At 42.3% G+C, this 20,994-nt stretch overlaps 1 protein-coding gene across 3 annotated transcripts in view; it reads left to right on the top strand.

The window, feature by feature from the left end:
- Positions 1 to 7,436: 7,436 nt before the first annotated feature.
- The window catches only part of STAT4 (signal transducer and activator of transcription 4), a 113,376-nt gene continuing 99,818 nt past the window's right edge, over positions 7,437 to 20,994 (top strand). For all 3 annotated transcript variants that reach the window (XM_027054481.2, XM_027054488.2, XM_027054473.2), the window contains exons 1-2: positions 7,437 to 7,569; positions 15,306 to 15,398. The gene's annotated coding sequence lies outside the window, so the exon portion shown is untranslated. The remainder of the gene's footprint in view (positions 7,570 to 15,305; positions 15,399 to 20,994) is intronic.

Genomic DNA, 20,994 nt, shown 5'->3' with positions numbered 1-20,994 from the left:
ATGTGGTATGATACTCTTGACCTTGGGCAGCGCCGTGAGCCATAGCTCTTGGTCAGCCCTGCGATCATGGGGGTAACAACCCATATGCTTAAGACCCTTCTGTACCCAGACAACCATTCTGTTGTTCACTTTCAGTACAGTATTCAACGCATTATGTGGGATATTCCACACTTTATTATAAAATAGGCTCTGTGTTAGGTGATTTTGCCCAACTATAAGCTAATGTAAGTGTTCTGAACACATTTAAGGTGGGCTAGGCTAAGCTATGACATTGGGTTCGTTAGGTGTATTAAATGCATTTTCGACTTAACGATATTTTCAACTTATGACAGGTTTATTGAGATGTAAACCCATTGTGAGTCGAGGAAATCTGTAGAATTAAAGAAAGGCGATAACTCTATCTGACACACTCACCTCTGTTTATTGCTCTTCCCCTCTGTATCATATTCTTTTTCATTTCCAAAGACCAGGGCTTGCTTCCGGAAATGTAGATTCTCATAAAGTTCACTTTGATTCAACAACAATTCTGGCTAGTATTGTTTTCAAATTTTGTGTTCCAAAACCAACAATATTGCTTCAAAATTACATGACATCTTTTCTTGAATGTTCTTAAAATAGCTTCTAGACATTACCTCATGAAACCAACACCATCAAAAATCGTTGATAAAGGCAAAAGTGGGGGTACCAACAACTCTCCCCCTTCACCTGCCTCATGACATTGTGGACTGAAGCCTGAGATGGAGGTGGGCAGTCTCTCTTTTCCATTTTCCACGTGACTTGAAAGTGTCACCTAAGTGTTCTAAAGCTCATGCTTCTCATCTGAAAAATACGGCAGCTGAGCCAAATGATTATCCCAGAACTTTCCAGTCCTGTGAGTCTGTAAAATTTTGAAAAGAGGAAAGGTTCTCATTAAGAGAAGTTGAACACTGACTTGCTATACCATTAAGGAGTGGGTTTAACTTGGGGTGCCTGGGTGGCTCAGTCAGTTAAGCATCTGACTCGATTTTGGCTCAGGTCATGATCTCACAGTTAATGAGTTCCAGCCCTGCGTCGGGCTCTGCACTGACAGCATGGAGCCTGCTTGAGACCCTCTCTCTCCCTCTCTCTCTCCCCCTCCCCTGCATGCACATGCTCTCCCTCTCTCTTAAAATAAATAAATACACTTTAAAAACAAAGGGGGTTTTAACTTTAAAATCAAGCTTTATTTCCTCGAAGGGAAAATGAATATACTAGGCCCGGTTTATGTGCCACCCAGGTCCACTCATTCTCACCTATTTTCCAGAGCCTGGCTTTGGAAGGCCAACCAGGAAGGGCCTAGCAGCCTCCTACCCATTCTTGCAGCCTTAAGGCCTGGTAGCTGATGCTGGAGTTATCACCACAGCTGAGAAGCTTTAACAGACACAGCTAACTGAGGAAGACAGACACTGTGACCACACACTGCCTGGATTGGGCCTTCGGAAGCTCCAGTGGCTTCCTGGAGGCGGTATTGATGCCACTTGACTTGGGGGGAAATTGACACAATGGATGAACTCTGACCAATGGGAGACAAGAAAAGAGAGACCATCTGTGCTTAAGTTGTTTCCCTCCTCCTGCTCCCCCCGCCCCCCCGCCCCAGACTGTTCCAAATGCAATTACTTTTGTATAGTACCTCTGGAGATGTCTGCTCAAGACTGAGCAACTAATGTGTTTGCAGTGAAGCTCTGCCTAGCTTGGTCATGAACTTCCCTGTGATGGCTCTTCCTCCTTCCCTGCATTAGTCCTCTTTTTCCCCTGGGATTTCGGCCGAGTGTTAACATAACAACATTTTGCCTCAGGTCCTGTTTTCTAAGGAATCCAGGCCAAGACAGTGGTACAGGGAGTGCCCTTAGAAAGCAGACCTTCAGAATAGAATTCTGGGCCCCCATATATGGTGGTAAACTGGGCGTCACTCATCCCTGGAATGCACTGATGTCACAGTTGCTAAAATGTTCACCTGGGTTTAATTGGCAAGATATTGGTACGTCACGTGGCTGCTGTCCTTCATCAGTAAAGGAGAAAAGATAATTATAAGGATTGTCTTGTGGGATGGCTGCTTTTGATGGCACTGGAAGATTTGCAAAAAAGGAATTAACAGGCTCAGAGAAGCTAATTGCCCACTTAAAGCATGCTGTGAAAGCCAAAGGGCTTCTACGCAGCTTGTCTCCTGCAGATGCAAGAAAGACAAGGAAGAAAATCATGTCCAGGATCACATGTTCTGGGTGGCAAACCTACAAAGGAGACAAAATGCACAGCCTCCAAACGCTCCCATGTCAAAGTGAGAGCCCTAATAGGGAAGGAGCAGGAGACTGAGACCTGGAATGAGCGCATATGAGTAGACAAGCCTGATCATTGTGAAGGTCCAAGAGTCCCGGCCCCTCCCGGCTAGCAGAAACAGCCCTTTCTCCTTCCCCAGAAGAGAAGGACTTCTACTTGTCCTGAGACATTTCAGTGATCTCATCTGAAGTCTTATATGAGGACACTTGTGCTCCTCAAGATCTGCCCCGTTGGCCAGGGGAATGCCTTGATCCACACGGACCGCTCGTGATGGAAGATCAGGACGTTCCTAGCAGTGAGATGGATAGACAACCCGCTAGAATGTCGGATTCTCTCTCTCATTTTATCTAATTATACTTATGTACAGAGGAAGGGCCAATTTCCATGTTGCCCAGAAGAAGGGACCTGTAGCAAGTTCAGGCTGCAGTGAAAGCTGTCCTGCCACGCAAGCCATATGACTCATCTGGTTTGAAAGTTCTAAAGGTGTCTGTGGGTAAGAATATTGCATATAACTTCTTAAAAGTCTCATTAGAAGAATCATAAAACAGATACTTGAAGATTTGGGAGTAAAGGCCATATCTTTTGTAGGAGAGAACAAGTCCCTACTTAGATAGCATGACAGTTTTCACAAATAAAAATTTAGTCCTCATCATGGAATACCAAATGGCTATGAAATAGAGCTGCCCATCGTGAGCTGAGTGTTATCAGATCCACCAAGTCTAAGGCCACATGGGTATGACAGTAGTCCATTCCAAAATGGAAGGGGTACATTCAGGATTAGACTGAAGTCAGTCCAGAACACCTGAGTAAATTATATAGACAAGTGGCCCAGGTTCATTTCCCCTAACTCTGTTGTACCATTACCTTTCCTTTAATCTACATCTATGGCATCACTGGGGATTCCCTGTGGCCAACTGACAGAGGTAGGAAGGACTTGGATACGGTTCACAAATATGTAGGTGTAATATGTTGGTCCTAGCCAGGACTGAGCCACTACCGTACAAAAGCCCTCCTCGAGACTGCCCCAGAAGGCAAGTGGTTAAAAGAAATCTTCCCACTGGGAAGATTTAAGAGCAATACACTTGATTATCCATTTCATATTGAAGAAGAAGTAGCCTGAGGAAAGGATATATCCTGACTCCTGATCAGTGGGAAATGATTTGATAAGGTGATCAGTACTTACGAGGAAAAAGGCACAGAGACATGAGACAAGAATGGCCAGCAGAAATGTATGTACATAGGCTAATGGGAGTGAACAGAGTACATGCAGATCTTTTATCACATATTAAAACCTACTAGAGATCAACTATCTTGTACAAAGCTTTCAGCAACCAAGTAGACAATGAATTGGTCAGCTGCTTATTGAGTCATCTAGTGCTTTTGTTTGCCATGGGGCCATGAAGCCATGGTGCCACGGATGGAAACTAAGCATGGATCAAAACCCATGGGTTCCCTCTCACTAAGGCGGATCTAGCTCCTGCTGCTACTGAATTCTCTACTTCCAGGATCAGAGAATGACGTTGAGCATTTGACACGGCCTCAGTCTTGGAAAGACCTACCAGTCAGCTAGTAGCAGGTCAGTTACATCAGATCCCTTAGTAAAATTAGTGATTCATACTTACCTTAAATGATACTCTGGAGACAGGTTTGCCTTCCTGCCCACAGTAACTCTGCAAACACTACCATCTAAGGACCTACAAAATGTCTGACCTACTCACAGATAAATGACATTTGCTCAGAGTAAAGGACTTATTTTACAGCAAAGGAAGTGTAATACCAGGCTCATGACTGTGTAGTTCACTAGTTTTAGCGTGTATTTCATCGCTCAGAAGCATCCACCTTGATAGAATAGTGGAACGGCCTGTAGAAGTCTCAGCTAAGGTGCCAACAAAGGGACAACACCTTGTGGGCTTGGAGTATTGTCCTTCCTGGTGTAATTGATCAGATAGATACATAGATGATAGATAGATAGATAGATAGATAGATTGTCCTTCCTGGTGTAATTGATCAGATAGATACATAGATGATAGATAGATAGATAGATAGATAGATTGTCAACCCATATGAAATAGGATTAACTCTGTTTCACCACAAATCCAAGTGACTCACAGATACAATTGCAGAATTTGAGACTCTCATCTCCACAAACTTAGTCTCTGCTAGTTTAGAGGTCTTAGATCTCAGGGCAGGACCTCTTCTGCCATAAGTTTCACTGAACTGGGGGCTACAACTGCCATCTGGCCACTTTGGGCTCCCTATGTCAGTGAACCTACAGGCAACAAAAGGAGTTCCTGTGCTGGAAGGCATGATCGATGATGATTCCCTTGAAGAATGAGGGCTGCTGCTACACACAGGTGTGTCTAACTAGAACCCAGGGGATTCCCTGGGGCTTCTCTTGGTCTTCTCTTATTACTGAGTCTAATAATCTCTATTAATGGAAGTTGCATCAAGAATGATTAAATAAGACTAACAACTCAGGGCTGAAACCCCTCAGGGGTGAAGGTCTCTGTCACCACATGGGGCACGCATCTGAACCAGATCAAAATGTTTGTCAAAGGTAAGGAAAATCTAGAATGGGTGTTAAGGACACCGTGACTCACCAGTACATGTGCTGCCCTGGGATCAGCTGCAGCCGCAAAGGCTGTAGCTTGATTTGCTAACCTTCGTTAAGCCTTTTAAGGGATTGCAATGGTCCATTACCTTAAAGACCTGAACTTGTATTTTTTTCCTTATGGGAAAAGTAAGAACTTATTATCATATGGTTAATAAAGTCAGGATATCATATCTGAGCAGCCCAAGAAAAGGATCATGACAGCCTCTCCTTCCTTCTTCTTTGGGCTGCGTGTGAAATGACAGCTACCATGTTGCCATCATCACTCACACCCTCAGACTCTGTCACAATGCTTACCATCATCAAGGGAAGAAGCAAGGTGTTTCTATGAAACCAGTCCAAACAGTATTTCATGGTAAAGCATAACTAGGGAAGCACAGATCAGGGGAGGGTGGATACGGGCAGCTGGGAGTAATTCAAGAGCCAGTTCTTGATTCCAACGTTGGTTCTAAGAACAGCAAGAAGAGCCTGCACGTGCTGCCCTGAGGGTATAAACTGGCTCAAAGTTGGAACGTTCTTGATGTGCAGTGGGGCAGATGCTTGCTCATCAAGTTTTCTCCAAGAAATGCAGTCACTGAGGGAAGAACAGACCTCTTGTTAACAAGATCAGCTGCCTTAGAACCAGGAGGCAGAATAAACAAAATGAGAAGACCGTTGCACAGTTTGTTTGTGTTAAATAAGAACTCAAATGTTTTGTGTGGATATGCATATACACAGAGCCACACCCCCCCACACACAGACGTCAATGAGTGCTTATATATATATATACATATATATGTGTATATATATACATGTATATATGTATGTATGTATATATATACATATATATATGTATGTGTATATATATACATATATATGTATGTATGTGTGTGTGTGTGTGTGCATATATATATATATATCAGGTTGTTGAAATCTGAATTGAAGAAGAGGAAGGACAGACTAGAGCTTTGTTCAGCATTGGAATGTCTCCACTGATAAACCACTGGATTGAGATTCAGATAGCCATGGAAAGGACTGTACTTGGGACTCAGTAAAGACAATAAACCCAGAGTCCGGATTAATTCAGTCTATGTGACAAGTCAAGATTCAGTGACCTAAGCTGGGTGTCTATAAAGGATCTCCCTACACAGCACCCCCACAGTTTCTGCTTAGGTAGTAGGTTAGTTTTGTATTCAAAATACAAAGATGTGTGATGAGCTATGGGAGGACTCAATAAATACTTATGGAATGAAGAGTAGTTGCTACAAGATTTTAGGGCAATGCTAGAAAACACCTCTGAATTTATAAAGGTTCAAACAAACAACATTATCAGGTTATTAGTTTCTAGTAATTGTAAAACTAATTATTTGGAAAAGATGACTTAAATGGTGTGTTAACAGTACATTGTTAGGGGTCTCCAGAGAAACAAAACCAATAGGATATGTGTGTGTGTGTGGGTGTGTGCGTGCGTGAGAGAGAGAGAGACAGAGAGACAGAGATAGAGAGAGAGAGAGGAGATAATTCTTTTAAGGAATTGGCTCACACAACTGTGGAGATAGAAGTTCAAAATCTGCGGGGTAGGCTGGCAGGGTAGAGACCCAAGGGAGAATTGCAATTTGAGTCCAAGGGCAGTATGTTGGCAAAATTTCTTTTTTTGTCAGAGGGTATATGTCCTTTTTATTTTTAAGGCCTTCAACTGATTGGACGAGGCCCACCCCCACTAGGGAGAGTAGTATGCTTTACTCAAAGCCTATTCATTTAAATGTTAATCTCGTCCAAAATACCTTCGTGAAAACATCTAGAACAATGTTTGACCAAATATATGGATTCTGTGACCTAGACAAGTGGACACATGAAATTAACAATCACCAATAATAAGTGAATATTCAAGCATATTTAATTGGATTATAGTTATTTCTTTTCATTGAGACAATGAATGTATTTGTTGAGTTCGCAAGACAAATGTTTTGACTTGGTTGTTAAAGAGCACATTTAATATACATAAATGTAATTTGTTCTCTGTGAACTCCAAAGCAGCATCTGGCCCTAAGTGTGGTCAGTTAACACTTAAAGTTTTGTGGTATGGTGGGTTTAGAAGGTGGCCGATTTGTCTTGTTTTCCTAGGACTCTCTCAGTTTGGGTGCTAAAATTCCCCTCCCTCAGAGACTCCTCAGGACACCAGTCACCATAGGGTGCTGTGCTTAAAACTTCTTTACTTCCCAAAAGGAACAAGGATTTAGGGGTGGCTTGTGCTGGCCACATAAAATAATTTACATTTAAACATGTGTGAATTACTTTAGCATGCTTCCTCCTTGAGAAGAATCCTAAAACAAGCAAAGAGGACCAGCAATGGGACATTGCCCTGGGTGACTTTATCATGTGCTGTGGCTAACTGGGGACTTCACCAAGGACAGTCTTGGTGAGTTCTCATCCAAAACAAGATTTAAGCTCACTGTTTGTTTCTGTGGCTCTAAGAAAAGATGGCTGTCCTAGTAGTGAGCACTAAATCAGGTCCATGATTGGTTCTGCCCTCGTCTAGGTCATAGGAGCACCCGTGACAACACAGGAGTGGGTTTACCAGGTGGCCAGAGCCTTCCCGCACAGCCACACCATTCCACCTTGGCAAAGGTACACTCTGTCACCCGCACACGATATTTGATTGCTTCCTGGATCCACAGGCTTGAATGGTATGTAGAAAAATGTTCAAGATTCTAGAAATTGTTGTGGGCTATAGGCTAGAGTCATGGAGTTCGTGAATTTAGGGAAAGTAGTTGACAAGGGAGATGGAAGGACGCTGGCTCCTCATTGATCTCCCTCTTCCAAGTACCCTGCACAACTTCCCTTTTATTTACTTACTTTGCATTCTGGGTGTACACACCAAGTTTTGCTTAATGAAAATATTCTCTATATTGCTAGGGTGTTTGAAAAGACCAAAAATATGAGATTCAGAGTATTTATAACATTTACCCATACAGATATGATTATGAATATTTTAAACCATTTGAGGGCTGAAATGACCCCATTATGCAATATCTTATACATATAAACATTTTTTTTTCTTTCATTTCTAAATACAGCATTCCTCCCCTCTCTTTTTTACACTTTAAGGCTGAGAACTTGGTCAGATTCCAGCTCTGCTGTTTTCTAGCTTTGTGACTGTGACAAGTAGATTTAAGCTACTTGAGCCTCTGTTTCCAGGTGTATAACATGAGTGTAAAAATCCTGACGTTCTGAGTTCTGGGAGGATGAAAGGAAGTAATGTACATAAAGTGCCTGGCATGTAGTTGCTTGATAAATGGTAGCTAGTGTTCTACTAAACTGACCATGAAGCTTCACAATGGAGCCCTTGCGTACCTCTCCAGTCTAGTTTCTCACGGCCCCCTTATAGTGCACCCCATTCTGGATTGACTATCTCTACAAGTTCTGCCAGGAACGTAACAGACTTCCAGGACAAAGAAATTAAGGAGTTTTGTGAGCTTTTTACCATGTGTTTAGGAAGGGTGGCCACGGACGCTCGAAGTACGAATTTATAATGCCATCCTGCACAAAAATCTCTTTGCTTTGAATACACTATTCTCATCTGCCTGTGGTCCCATTTCTCATCTTCTTCAGCAGACAAATTGCTAGTGTTCCCCCAAGCTTCAACTTAGGAGTTACCTCCTTATCCCATACTCCTCCCATCGAGACTAGGGGCCCCTCCCCTGCATCCTACCACAGAACCCATGGGAAGTCACTGCAAATGCATGCTTTCACATTTTACCCCTCACAAGACCAATTTAGCAAACACATTTCATGGCGTCTGTATGACCACAGGCTATTCTAAGAGGCTCTCCCTACTCACAACCCCTGGATGGCCATGTTTGCATGGTGTGACCTTCCAGGCCACTCCACTGACCCCTCCAGTTGAAACTGGAATCGTTAAGAGCCCCTGACCCAAGGTCTGTGCTATGAATTATGATTCATGACTTGTCACGTACGGCAGTGGATTCAGTCCTATTTGTACATCAGCATCACCAGTGGAACTTTAAAGCAAATGCACATGCTACGCATTACATCTCTAAAGATTCTGATTCAGTGGGCCTAGGGTGGATCCATGCACTGGTACTTTTTTTAAGCCCTTTAGGTGGTTCTGAGAAGCGTCCAGGACAAAAGACTCTCTGGGCTAGCATAGAAAGAAGAGCTGGTCTAATTAGATTCTATTGCAAATTTGAACGAAGAAAAATGGAATGAACTTTATAATGAGAAGTGCAATGGAAAGTGACAGAATTTAATTGGACTGAACAGGGTTATGCAATGTCAAAGGGACTTGTCATCTGAAGTTACCAAGGAGCAGAGCACATGTGGATAGTGAAGAAGTTGGTCGTTACAGAGGAGAGCAGAGCTGATATGCAGAGAGAAGCCGGCACCACAAGAGAACGAAAGACAAAGACAGAGACGGAATATCACAGGAAACAACAGGAGTAGACAAAGAGGTGGAACAGAGGTGGAGAAAGAGAGAGGACTGGGAGAGACAAACGGACAGAGAGAGCGTGTGTGAGTGAGAGAGAAGCCCCTTTCAGAATGTCTGCCATCAGCTTACTCCCCCAAACTAGAAACCTCTGTGGATTTCTCACTCATCGACATCCAATCTCTGCCTCAAAAACAATCTCTGAAGTGGCTTTCTCTCTTCTCATCCTGTTGCCACTGCCTTATTCCCAGCCCTCATGAACATTTGCTGAGACTACGGCAAACCCCTCAACCTGGCCTCTCTCCCTCTAAAACCCACCCGCCTAGGTCTATTCTCAACACTATGGCTATTCACCCCACCTCTTCCTCTCTGTATGAAACCACAGGCCTTCCTGATCTGGCCAACCTGCCTTGCCACCTCTACGAGGACCACCCGGCCCCGAAGATCTCATACCCCTTCCGAGCAGATCAGCCCCTCGTCTTTGTACATGCGGTTCCCTCTTTTGTCTGTAGCAATCTCACACTCGGCCTTCAAAACCTAGCTCAAAAATCACCTCCCTGGTGCCTTTTCACCTCCTTCAGACATGGTTAGCTTATTACAAAGCTCCTACCTTCCCCATTAGACCGCGAGCTCTTTGAAGACAAGGACTCTTTCCCACTGATCTCAGAGGCACTCAGTGGGTGTGTTGTCAGTGAATTTGAGGAGTGGTGTGTAATGGGTGAGCAACAGCTACAGAACCGGGGCGTCCCGGGCAGGTGGGCCAGCCCTGGGTACGTCTCTGCATCCCCACACTCTGCTCCCAGATTGTCAGTGTCTTGTCTTCGGCCACATTTATAGCCACAGATCCTCTAAAGGCTCCAATCAGGTTTTTCCCAAAGCTCCATGGAAACCTCAGCAGAGGCTTCTGGAGGTGATGGTTGTGGGCTGCAAAGACGACAGATGGGCTGAAGCAGCCACTCGTCCATGTAGGTATTTGGACTGCCCAGATGCACATAAGAACAATCTCCTTCCTTTTTATTTGGAATCCTAAGAAAATGCCTAGATATGAAAACTTAATTTTGAAAAGGGAGAAGACAGAAATGTGAATTAACTTATTCTCCATGACCTGAACCACTTACAGCCTCCAGCAAAGCTTGCGGGGGGAAATTCTGGGTACAATCGATGTTGAAACTATCCTCGTGATGCAGAAATGAATATACATAGAGCAATTTCTGACCAGCAATTTTTGTATAAATATGTAAAATCTATTTTGCATATTTTGTCCCTGTTGACAGTGATGACCAATGGAACAAGATTTTCGCTCGCTAGAGGAAATGCAGTAGCATGCATCAGGAAAATTAACTTGGAAATTTCTAGTGGATAAGCATGATTTTGGGGCCTAGTGAATGTCAATTCGAGAACTCTCATGAGTCCTAGTTCTTCCACTGACTGAATAAAAAACCTCAAAATCTTGAATTATGTGCTAAACATTTTCATTTTGCTCATAACTCCCTTGAGTCGCTTGGCATTTAATGGAAAATGAGTAGGAAGGGGAAGATCTCTGCTAGCTGAAAGGACAGAGGCTAGTCTGGGCAGAGTGTTTTGTAGGGTTCAGATCTGAGTGTAAACCAACTATTTTAAAAGCCTTCGTTCTTGTATGCTAGCACATGACCTCTCCAGAAGGGTGAGGAGATGCCAGAGGTACATATTTACCATCTGGAGTGAACCACGCAATTCATCTAGAAACCTGCATCACCATGAACTTGAAATTAATCACAGTGATGAACAAGGAGAACATGCTGGGTCAGAAAGGTCAGTTTCATGTGATAAGAAAGGAACACGTGGCCTAGCTGGCAATGTGCTGACATTCATTACCTTCAGGAAAACTCTACACAGCCTCTCCCTCTGGAGAGGACTCCTGGGAAAGAAAAGGGCTCCCTCTGAAGCCATAAAAATGAGAACCCCTTCAAAGCCATTGGCTTTTGATGGTGTCCAGAATCACAATGATCAGGGGCACCTGGGTGGCTCAGTTGGTTGAGCATCTGACTTCAGCTCAGGTCATGATCTCCCGGTTTGTGGGTTCGAGCCCCGTGTCTGGCTCTGTGCTGACAGCTCAGAGCCTGGAGCCTGCTTCGGATTCTGTTTCCCTCTCTCTTTGCCTCTCTCTCTCTCAAAAATAAATAAATATTTTTTTAAAAAATTTAAAAAAGAATCATGATGATCATAAATCCATCCGATGTTGCTCTTTTTTGCCCTGAAAGGGAAAACATCTCTCCATCCACGCCTATGAGGTTTCCTGTGTTTGCTCAAATCATGTCAGAAATAGAACATCTAGTTAGTAATCAAGCACCAGTTGGAGCTGTTTACTACTGAACGCATGGTTTTAATTTTGAAACTCTCACTCCATTGTTCTTTAGCACTGTGAAGGGCTTAGAACTCAACTAACTACATCTCCCACTTTGGCTTGGGAAACCAAGAACAGATCTGGCTTCAACTCCAAGCAGGCTAGAGCCAATTTTGTTGGGTTTTGGTTGCTGCTGTTACTTGTTTTTGAAAGAGATGTGGACAGAAAAGAGCAGCCACGGGGATGGTGTTTGAAGTCTGCTTTTGGTGTTTGGGGAAATAGGCACCTATCGCTATAAAAGGCATTTCCTTCCAAATGTCAAAGAATTCTTCACTGTTTCAACTTAGCTCTCGAAACTGAAATGTTTGGGGAGTCGAAATCTGTTAAGCAATCAGAATTCAGTGGGTAACAGAAGAAATGAAGTCATCCAACAGGATTCCTTGCTTAATGAGACTATAATCCATAGTTTTCTCTTGAAGCGATGCAGCCTGGAAATCGGTTTTGTGGATGAGTCTAAGTTCTTGTACTTTTCTGTTTCTATGTCTTAGAAACCCTCATCCCCAAATTTTACTCTCATGTCCCTGAAGGTGACTTTTGAATCTGTGTGCGCCGAGGAAATGACATCAAACAGAGATGGGTTAAAATCACCACTTTGCCCCTCAACTGCTGTTTGACTTTGCCTAAGTTACTTGGATCCTCTCACTCTCTGTCTCCTCATCTATAATATGCAGATAGTGATAACTATCTTGCAGGGATTATTTTAAGACCAAATGAGATAATGCTATGTTCCCTATTTGGATAATATACACAACTCCTTTAAAGTAAAATGATTATGTAAAATTCACTGTTTACTTAAATTATTTTTATCATAATGTTACTTAAGTGTGCACATATAAAACTAGACAAAAATTCGTTAAGACATACACCCACCCCTACTTTCCAGCACGTACAACACAAATTTTTAAAGTCAAATTAAAATGAAAATATAATCTGTAAAATTCAAATAAACAACATAAATTCAATAGAATGGATGTTTCACTGAAATTAAATGCATTGACAATGTGAATTTGACATAGTTATGCAAAGGTCCGTTTGGGTTCAGTGAGGCTAACGATATCCAGTTCCGTGGCATAAGTGTCCCAGGAGCTCAGCTCCTGGAGAGCTCTCTTGGCCCGTTTGCCGTGACATGATGGGTTGTAGGGCCCTTGTCCATCTTTGTCTGAGACGATTGCTTGGGCTAAAGAGTGGTCTCATTTACCCAGCTACCTACAATCCCAGACAGGGTCACAGGGGACCCTAACGGGCCAAGTTCAGCCAGAGGGAGCCTTCATTTTGTTGCTCAGCTGTGAACAGTCTCATAGATACCCATTCTTGAGTGGGCTTAAGAAACCCACTGAAAAGTCTTCAACAGAGGGGCCATATGTTAACTTTATCTTTTAGGAGATTCACTCTGGCAAAAGTTTTGAGGACGGGTTGGAGTGGCTGAGAACGAAGTTAGGGGAGGACAACTGGGCCATAGAAATCCTCCAAATTCATGAGCTTGACATTCAAAACACCACAACGCTCACTGCTCGCTGGCTTTATCTTCTACTTGCTAATATGGAGCTTTAGCTTCTACTGATGCGCCTTGCTTTACCTTGCCCGAACACAGTGTTTTCTTGTCTATTCACCTTATACTGACACCTTTCTCTTCACTTATGATGTCTTTTCCAAGCCCTTCTCAAAAATCTCAGGGCACCTGGGTGGCTCAGTTGGTTAAGCGTCTGACTCTTGATCTCAGTTCAGGTCTTGATCTCAGGGTTGTGAGTTCAAGCTCCACATTGGGCTCCATGCTGGGTGTGACGCTTATTTAAAAAAAAAAAATCCCAACCACCATTTAGGGTTTATCTCCACCCAGCCTTCCTTGGTTTGTTCAAATTACCTGATACAAGTCGCAAATTACCTATTTTGAAGTATTTTTGTTCAATGTTAACATTTGTCTCTTCCGGCAATTGGGATCAAATTTGATGGCAGGGACATGTCTTGACCAAGTTGACTTTCCATCTGGTTTTAACTTAATGCAGCTCATTGTTTCTGCTGGTTCTCAGTAATTTACTGAATTAATAGATGAATAAATAAACCACCCGCTGACTTATCTTACAGACACCTGTATTCAGGTATAAGGAAATTATTTAGTAACAGCTTAAAATGTATTCAAACTGGATGTTTTACATCAAGTTCATAATGAAACATGAGAGTTCAAGATATACAAGCTTGTCAGAGATCTGTAAATGAGATTTATTTAATGAGTTATTATGCAAAAGAACATATAGAGGAATGAAAAGCCCCAGAAAATGAGTGATGTAGAAACATGCTTGGAAGAATAACAGTTTACTGATTTATGAAAAAAGTAAAAATAGAAGTGAACAGTGAAAAGTCTGAAATAATCTTTTCCCCATATGTTTTGTTTCATGTTTGTTTTGCTTCTGACTGTGAAAAAAACAAAGTTGCAGATAAAAGATAGCACTTTTAGTTGGTAGGAGCAGGGTACCAGTTAGCAACATATTGAAACTGTATAAAGCAGTAAGTTAAAAAAAATTAGAAATCTGGGACCTACAGACAAGGGTGGAACCATACTTTAAACTGTAAGTTTAAAAAAAGTTAAAAAGGAGGTGCACCTGGATGGCTCAGTCAGTTAGGTGTCTGACTTCGGCTCAGATCGTGATGTCATGGTTCATGGGTTCGATCTCACGTCAGGCTCTGTGCTGACAGCTCGGAGCCTGGAGCCTGCTTGGGATTCTGTGTCTGCCTCTCTCTCCACCCCTCCTCCACTTGCACTCTATCTCTCAAAAATGAATAAATTAAAAAAAAATTTTTTTAAGTTAAAAAAGAGCCACGTTGTGATGAAAAGAGCTGTTTAAAACATTATTTTTTTTGAATTTTTGTCCTATCTTGTATCAAATTTTCAAAGTAGAGGAAAAAGTAATTGACTTAGTTTGGTAATTTTTAAAATAGAATAGTTAGTACTGATGAGATCATAATCCAAATGCTCCCTGATGCAGCTGTTGTCACTGGGGAGAAACCTCACCAACTGTTCATCATGTTTATTTTCTTACACCTATTCAAGTACCTTTCAAAAACAAGGCATTTAGTAAGTGTTTGGTGAATGAGTGACACATGAATAATTAACAACGTGCAAAGAAGTCACCTGGTGACCGCTCTTTATTCTCAAAGGAACAATCTTCATAGGCCCATGCTTGAAAATGCAATTTTTTAAGGGACAGAAAACGGCATGGCATCTTAGATTGTCTTAATCTTGGTTCTAGACCCCTGGCACAAATATGTCCCCAGTTCTGGTCTCTATCTGCATTCCTCTGACCTGGAATTCTCAGTCTTCTCGTGGCCTCTCTGGCTGGGCTGTGGGATTTGCACCACCAGCTCCAGCTCTGACACCCAGCTATAATTTGCCTCTCGTTTGTCAATAGATTAAAATATTAGATTGGCGTGGGGGGAAAACGTAGTTCATGTAAAGTCAATACCTTGTTCTACTCACATCATTCACTGTGGCATTTCTTCCCCTTGCTATAGAACTTGAGTTTACCGGTCTTTAACTTTCAGAATTCAACCTTTTTCCCTTTTATTATACAACCATTTCATGTTGGCTCTTTTCCCAGTGTGCTGGCACTTCCTCAGTCCTCCATGAAATGTTAAAGAGTAACAGATGTAACCCTGCAAAACGTCAACCAATTCAGCGAGTTCACTGTGAAGTAAGTCACACTCCTTGTAACTTTGAATACAGCTTCTTTAAAAACAATCTACTGTCTGTTTGCCATTCTCTTTCTGGGTTCTCTGTCCTTATTTCTAGTCCATAGTGTGGTACTATATTGATTACCAATCAGGCAATAACTGGCTGCTTCTGATAGAAATTCAACTCCCAAGTTGCTTAAGGAAAAAAAAAAAAGGAACTAGGTGTCCGAGGCTAACTGGGAGGTCCAGGGGTCCAGGGCTATGGATACAACTAGAACCAGGGACACATGTTGTCTTTATTCAGTAACATCTTCCATAGATAGAAGAGGCCACTGAAAGTGGCTTACATGGTCCTTACCAGTCAGCATCCCAAAGAGAGAGCCAAGAGAGATTGAGTACCCTGACTGGGGTCCCACCATGGGCCCAAGAGCCTGGGTCACAATGAGGAATAAAACATTGCTGGATGGAGACTTCCATGTTCTTCACAACAAAGCCCAAAGTGAAATCGGAATCTGGCAGCCATTCTGGATAGTTCTAGTCTCCCACCCTCAAATATTACAAAAAATCTACTTTGAGAATCTGAATTACCTATACAGTTGAGCTTAAAATGAAATATACCTAGGAACAAGGTAGACTCTCCAATTAGTATAAAAACCAAAGTCTCAGGGTGAGAAACCACGCATTTCAGCTGTGCTTTTGAATAAACTCAATCAGGTGAATAAGCAAGGCTGAAACAATAGCCCTTTCTGAGCCAGAGTTTACACAATACAGTTCACAGCAAAGGTGATAAACTCTCCAGAGAGGAGGACTCTCCAGGACTTTTCCTCTGTGTTGGCCTTGGCTTGTCAAGGTATTCTCTGTAGTAACCTGACCTTGAGTTTTGCGCAGGCATCATTTGCAAGAGTTAATTACCTTCCACCAGACAACATTTACTCTATTGGCTATCTCCAAAGAAAAGAGCAGCACTGTATCGGAACCTTCCATTTAAGGAATCAAGTAGGGCATGGGTGCAGCCAACTAACACAGATTTGGTGCTCGGTCAGTATTGCTAGAGGAGACAACGATGTCAGTGTAGTTCTTAATACTTGGCCATTTGCCTTAAATAGAGTGTTAGGTTCCCTATCTAAGTATTCTGCCCTTTGCTGGGAAGATGAGTTGACTGGATGACTAATTGTTTTTTTTTCCCCTTTGCCAACCACTGTATGTGATCCATTGTTATCATCATTAAGCAACATCCAGTGGCTTTCTCTGGGAATGGCATACAAAGTTAGAAATACACGGGGAATACAGACTTCCCCTATGATGTCAGCTTTTATTTTAGTTTAAACATTTTGAAAGGATGTCCCAAGTAAGCCAGACATCTTGTTTACAATGGGGCAGTATTTTAGAGTGTGGGCAAGAGGACAATGCGCTTCTGGTCCAAGTTACCACTATGCAATCACGTCAAGTTTCACGTTACATCTGATACGACCACACATGACCAGCTTTTCCACCCCGAGAGAATCTGCAGATTGAATGTGGCTGAAAAGGGAGTTTGAAAGGATAGCTTTTCAGTACATTACCACGGATGTCAGGATTTGAGAATGGATGTTATTTTGTGTAATGAATGATTATTAATCATTTATATCATAACAACATTTGTTAAAGATTAATACTTCTCTTGTGATTTCCTTGCAAATTTTTCTACTCCCTGTAGCAAATAAGGTAGTGAATGCAGAGACCTTGCCTTTATGTAAAAAGTGAATTGGGTTATTAGAGAACGTTCTCTGAAAAAAGCAGCCAACCAGCCAATAAGCAGTAGTGGCTCTAGAATTTCCAAAAAGAGAGGATTTAAAAGTGGCCACTTATCTGGAGGGGACAGCTAGAGGACTTGTCTTGAAGGTGCATTTGTATAACAAGTACACCACCTTTACTCTGATGATATATCTTGGGGAGTGCTATGGAAAGTGTTATGGAAAGGCAAGAGATCCTTGATACCTTGGCATTACCACTCTGTGTAAACTTGACAACCCTAAATAAATACAGTGCAAAGAAAGGTTTTATCTCAATTGACCAAATTCCTGGCTCAGATCTCACCTAGATATGAATCTAACAATGTCACCATTCAGGTATTCGAGTTAAGCAAAACCAGGAATAAATCTCTGTAATCGTTTGACCTAAGTATTATTGTTCACATTCCCCTCTCCTTCCCCCTACATCCATCCTGCTGTAAAGTACTGTCCCATACCCTCGCCAGAGCCACAGAGCAGGTTCGTGGGGCCTAGTTTATTAATTCTGTAAACACCATGATATTTCAGGGTCAAGGCCATTACACAATCCCGAATGAGAAAAGCCTAGAGAATAACATTCATCTGTTTTACATGTGAAGGAAACTCAGAAGCCTTCATTTTTTATCTCCCTGCCAGTTGGCTTCCCTGTGAGAAGAGTACCCTCTGGTGCTCAGTTAAGGTTCTAGCCTTCAAACTAAGGAAAACAAAACCTTTACAACTTGACCAATATAGACAGCTTTATGTGATAGGACTGGCTGTCCTTAAAATAGCACTTTTCCATTAAAAACTGTGTTGTTAGTTTTGTGTTAGATTTTCCCCCTTTGCTCTAATAGAGTATAAAACTAAGCAGGAACTTGGTAGTCCACACAGAAGGATCGACCCAGGCAGTAGCCGAAAAGGTAAGACATGCATTTATTGCCCCCTCATCAGCAACGATTTGAGAAGTCGAACAATTCTTCAGAGAAAGAAGATAGCAATTCTTCACTTTTTACAAAATTTTTTCAAATGTTTATTTTTTTGAGACAGAGAAAGACAGCGTGAGTCGGGGAGGGGCAGAGAGAGGGAGACACAGAATCTGAAGCAGGCTCCAGGCTCTGAGCTGTCAGCACACAGCCCGACGCGGGGCTCAAACCCACGAACCGTGACATCATGACCTGAGCCGGTCAGGCACTTAACTGACTAAGCAACCCCGGAGCCCCAGCAATTCTTCATTTTTGACTGCACAGTCCTTGATAATTTCTATATATGTAAGAAAGAATGATTCACCCTTCCAATGACATTTTTTTCACAAGTCATTTATTTGTTACAGGTGGTTATTTGCTTTGGGGATTTTTTTTTTTCTTGTAGCAAGGACTTCCAAGCTGGTGAAGATCTTATAGAGGCTTTTTCCGTAGAGATGAGTAATAAAAACCCTCAGAGTTTCCAGACAGGGATGCTAGTATGAAATGTGGGTGATAAAACTGAACATGAGCCTATTGTTCCAACCAGTTAAGTCTGCATTGGGTTGCCTCATCCTTTTAAGAAGATCAAACTGATGAAATGAGGAGAGAAAAGGAAGTAGTTGTTGTGGTTTACGGCTTCCAAAATATTTGCATTCATCCTGTCTTGATATATAGAGTGATGTCTGCCTTGGTTCTCCTCTGTTTCCCCCTTCTCTTTCTCTTCTTTTTTGGGGGAGGTCATGGAGCTAGTGTGTACCATGGTTAGAGCTAGGAAACACAGCTTTATTTTTATTTTATTTTTTGTTTATTTATTTATTTTATTTGAAAGAGAGAAGGGGGGAGAGATGGATAGAGAAAGAGAGAGAGAGACTCTTAGGCTCTAAGCTCAGTGTGGAGCCAGACGCAGGGCTTGATCTCATGACCCTGGGGTCATGACCTGAGCCGAAATCGAGAGTTGGATGCTCAATGGACTGAGCCACCCAGGCTCCCCGGAAATACTGCTTTAGAACAGAGAAAGTGCACCAGTAACATCCACGTCTACAGATCTGCATTATCTGTTTGGAACAGTGTAAGTCTACACTGTGCTTTGTGAGATATACATAGAGAGGTATACATTTTAAAAATTATGCCAAAATTGAGATTCCATTTTCCCTAAAAGTCTTGATTTGCAGCTCCTCCTGAAAGATTTTCCAGAGAAAAAAGATTTTCAGGTGCCTGTTAGAAAGGTTCTCCACAAGTCCATTAACTACCTGTTCCAGGAGGCCTTTGAATTTACAACACTGAATTTAGGGCCATTCTTCATTGGATAACCTTCTGCTAATAGACAGACTACACAGCGCTGATATTGAACTTCAGAGGGGTTCTATCCAAAACCCTATCAGCTCCAATCTTGCTTACCTACTTTGCTCCTTCAAACTATGAAATTAAATTTCATTTTGTCCCTTCCCACTCTTTTTATTCCACAGTAGCCCAGTAGAACAATGTTTGTAGCTCAGAGATGCTGCACCTTGTAACATCTCCACTCACTTTTCCTCACAGTGATTCCAACATGGGAGAATCTGGGTCACAGGTATAGACGTACTGTGACTACTCAGAAGGGAGATACCGAAGTTCCCACCTAGGGAACCTTAAATGTCCCGCAAAGCAGCTTAGCATTAGAAAAAAGCGTCCCTTTCTCTCATTGGATGAGGCCCTGCATAGAGGCTCATGTCCTGGGAACTGGAGCAGTTCAGACTTCAGTCCTCACTCATCCTCCCAACCGGGCTCCCTTGTGCAATGAACAAACCGAACAACTGTTCCTAAATGTCCTGGTACCAATTAACCTTGTTTATCATGACTTGCCCAAAGCATCTTTTGTTCAGGTTATTTTCCTCACTCTCTGGAAGGCTGCCAGTCTTACCTTCTCTAGGCAGGTAGAACATCCTTGCCCTTTCCCCTGACCGAATACAATTCTTTAATTCTTCACTCTTTCTGTTAACCACATCTCCGTATTTTCGGACTTCTTCGGTTCATTTTAGCCTTTAACTTTTCTGAATTCCTGTGACATTTGTGCTTAGTATTGTAGGTCAACTGAGCACTTATAGTTTCATATCCTTATTTTGTCTTCTCTGCCAATGTGATGTATCTTCAAGAAGATTCTGACCTAGAATCATTCTCATTGTGATAAGCACACCGTAGCAGTTCAGTAAATATTTCATACTGAATTGAATGGATTTCCAAACAAGTATATAGCTCTGGCACTTAAAAGAGCATCTGGGGACTTCTGCTTTGAACATGATGGATTGAACAGGGATTAGGGTTGCCAGATAAAATCCAAGAAGACCCATTAAATTTGAATTTCAGGCATACTTATACTATAACTATGGGTCATACATATACTAAACAAGTACTTGCTGTTGATTTGACATTCAGATTTAACTGAGAGTCTTGTTTTATTAAATTTGGCAGCCCTTCCAGGGGTCGGTTTATCCTCCTCCCTTAACAGAAAAAGAAAAAATACACATACGAAACAATGGGTTTTCAGGCATTGGCAAACAGAAGCAGTGCAAGAGAATGATCCCTGGAAGAAGCGAAGAAATGAGACATCTTTCTGCTCCATCTTATTTTCTGGAGAACGTTTCCAGGACGCAACACAGAAAGCGGGAACTCAAACAGACCCTGGCAGTCTCCCAAGATGAGAAGACAGAGTTGAGAATTTGGGGAGACCAAGATGGCCAAAATTCACAGGGCAGAGCACCAGATAGGAGACTGCTGAACACTCCCCTTGATTCTTCAGTTACTGATCAGTGCATGTGTGTGAGGGAACTACCCACAGTTAGGGGAATAAAACCACTCGAGAGGAGTGGGGGGAACAACTTAGCTCACGCAGTGCTTAGTACATGCTGTCAACAGGCAGAGCGGGGAAA

The sequence above is a fragment of the Acinonyx jubatus genome, chromosome C1 (genome assembly GCF_027475565.1).
Source record: "Acinonyx jubatus isolate Ajub_Pintada_27869175 chromosome C1, VMU_Ajub_asm_v1.0, whole genome shotgun sequence".
In the NCBI taxonomy this organism is placed as follows: domain Eukaryota; kingdom Metazoa; phylum Chordata; class Mammalia; order Carnivora; family Felidae; genus Acinonyx; species Acinonyx jubatus.
The sequence above is the reverse complement of the archived record's forward strand: the minus strand, read 5'-3'. Positions and strand labels throughout refer to the sequence as shown.